This window comes from Mus caroli, chromosome 8, assembly GCF_900094665.2.
Source record: "Mus caroli chromosome 8, CAROLI_EIJ_v1.1, whole genome shotgun sequence".
In the NCBI taxonomy this organism is placed as follows: Eukaryota; Metazoa; Chordata; class Mammalia; order Rodentia; family Muridae; genus Mus; species Mus caroli.
The window spans coordinates 56234934-56238031 of NC_034577.1; the positions used below are offsets into that span (position 1 = coordinate 56234934).

Here is a 3098-nt window from a genome sequence, read left to right on the forward strand (position 1 = left end):
GAAAACCGTTCTATTGCTTGTCCTGTTTATCACAGAAGCTCACATCCTAGAACACTGCATAGGACAGAGTGAAATGTGAACTGTATGAACCCAAATCATCAAGGAAGCCAATGACAATGTGAAAGGTCACATAAGACAGTTGGCAGTGAATGAGAGCTTGTCATAAAAGGTGTGGTAAAACTGTGTTTCCAGAATTCCTGTCACAGACAAAGCTGCTTAGGCATTTCCTTCTGATGCATGGCTGCCTTAAAGATACGGTATTTTCACAAATAACAGAGACAAAGCTATATGAACAGTTTTCAGATATGTGTTACAGAATGCCTTCTTGTTGCTATTGCTACCGTTTATTTGGTTTGAGGGACAAGGTTTTGCACTGGGCCTAGGGTAGGCTTAATCTTTATGCAGTTGTCTTTCCCCAGGTGGACAGGGGCTGGGATGACAAGCCCGAGCCCGGAATGATCAAGCCTGAGCACGGAATGATCTCTGCAATCTTGGTAATTGCAACATACCTTCTGATTCCTCACACTGTTTTCAAAAACCATTGGTAGTTTTAGTTATATTTCAAATGACTACTGTGAGCTGAATCACAAACCATCACTAATGCAAGGTTTTGGTGGGATACTAATTTTTCCGTTTTATCTTCTTTTAATTTCTTCACAAAAATACTGGTATTGGCCTAAGGGGAAATGTTAACCATGTTTATTCTAGCCAACAGTCACAACGTGGCGAACTGACCAGTACTCGCTAAGCACTAACTCAGTAGAATTTCCGTGACTTGACTCTTAGGTCTGCAGTGTACTCTGAATAGGAAGCTATGACATCATTCTCTAAGCTCCTGTTTTCTGTAGAAGAAAAAGGAGCGATGCTGCCACCTGGTGGCCATAAGTTATAAGAGCAGGATGATGTTTCCCTTTATAAACACTGCACACATGTCTGAGGAAACAGGGATATAAAAACATATGGATATCACTGAGGGCCCTCGCAATCAAATGACAAATGAGATACTTTTATGAAACAAATGCGTCAAATGCCTCCATACTGGGGAGTTTTTGGTACTTTTTGTTGTGGATTTTATTTATTTTATCATGTAAAATAAAAGGCTTTCTTCTCTCACACAGTTTTCTTCTTTCAGATCAAGTTTGATATTATGGCTACATTATCAAGCAAACCAACTTTATTATTCTTCATCACTATCCACACTTCTATTTATAAATAGTTTCTGTATAGTGAGGTAAAGAACCCTCTGTTCAGGAATATATATATATATATATATATATATATATATATATATATATATCATTGGTACCACAGGTATAGAAAATTTGTCTTTGGCAGAAAAGTATAAAGGTAGTTTTCAATCCTTTTCATAGCTATCAAGTAGTGGAGAATGGAGGTTCATACCTATAATCCTAGCAGCTGGAAGGCTAGGATCTGAGGATAGTAAATGGTAAGAGAGCCCTGCCACTAGAGGGGATGCAGGTGTGGCTGTTGTGTCACATGTGTGTCAGTAGGTGACAGAGAGGAAAGAGCTTATGTCTACACTAGATGTTCTGACTTGGAACATCTGAATGATTAGCAGCCTAATACTCCTTGGAGAGGGGGAAGAGTCTGAGATGACCACCAGTTCAGTACCAGTGAGGTCTCCCAGAATGGGGAACAAGTCAAAGGCTAGAAGAACCCCACCAAGGACCTTAGGCTGGAGTGAGATTCAGATGGACAACCCTCCCAAGGGGCCACTCCTACAGGCTAAGTGAGTACAGAGACTAAGATACCAATAAACAGCAACACGGGGGCTGTACAAGGAGCTAGCCTGGACTGTACAGGGAGTTAACCAGTCCAGTACTGTGCAGTCCTGGGGCAGGCAGACCATGATCCAGATGACCCCTACACAGCACCATTAAACATGAGCAAGGCAGAACACTCCTGTGACAATTCTAGAGATTATCCCAGATACTCAAAGATAACTGGTGCCACTAAGAGGAGCTGGTAAGTAAAGAAATGGAAGAAAAAGAGAAACCAAGGGATATGGTTGAAGAGAGGCAGAACTGGAGCTTAGTGAGGAACAGCTTAAGCCTGATGTGAGTTGTCAGTGATGCTACCTGGGAACATGGTAGGTTTCTTGCCTGTGCTGTTACTGGGGACCACATATGGATTCACGGCCATGCAACAACCAGGGGTCTGTTACTACCAAAGGCTAGGCAGACACCCATGGTTTGGGTTGCCACCCAAGGACATGTTAATTTCTGAGGGCTGTGCAGAATGGGCCCCAGCCCTCACCTGTGCATCTTGGGGAAAATGACCCTATAGGTAGCAGAGCTGACCCTGCACCTAGCCAGTTCTCATCCTGGGAGAGTGGGACTTGAACATTGCCAGAGCTGTGGGTGAGCTGGACCTGAGCATAGGAGCAGAGGAGAGCTGGCCCTACCATTCATCTCCTTTGAGATGATGTGAATATGAGAGAGATTCCCTTCCCCCCTCCTCCATCCTTACCACCTAGAGCAGGGCAGCAGAGCAGAAGACTGACCCTGCCCCTCACCTGCTGCAGCGGGAGAGCAGATCCTGTATTTCACCTGGCCAGTACAGCAGAGCTGGCCCTGGATATGGGGGCTGCAGGTGATCTGTTCCTGAGGGTATAAGTGCAGGAGAACCTACCAGGCCCATTATCTTCTGGGTTGTGGCAACGACAGATGAGGGAGGGATCACCTTCTCTCCTCCGGCATCCCTTGCCATCTAAGAGAAGTGAGAAATACAACTTTGGGTCATGATAGTAGAACTGGCCATGTCCCTTGCCAGCGACAACACTTGGGAAAATGGACCCTCTACCTCCCCTGCACACAAGGTAGAGCTGTCCCTGGTAGCAGGGGTTGCTGGTGATCTGGCCATAAGGATCTAAAAGCAGGAGATCCATCTGGCTGACCAGCTCAGATACCTCTCAGACCCTAATCTAGAGCTTTGAATTGGCCCACTCAACATCAACCCCGTTGGTCAATTAACTGCAGTAGTGCATGAAGGGACTGATCCTATAATTCCAAAACTGCAGGATCTTCTTGACACAGGGAAACATCAGTATATCTGAGAGGAGTCTGGAGGCTCCAGTA

At 45.0% G+C, this 3098-nt stretch overlaps 1 non-coding gene across 1 annotated transcript; it reads left to right on the top strand.

Annotated features, from left to right (window-relative positions):
- The first annotated feature begins 1457 nt into the window (after window positions 1–1457).
- On the top strand, window positions 1458–1588 carry LOC115031816. The gene has a single exon (XR_003837476.1). It is a non-coding gene; the product is annotated as a small nucleolar RNA SNORA17 (small nucleolar RNA).
- Window positions 1589–3098: the final 1510 nt, after the last annotated feature.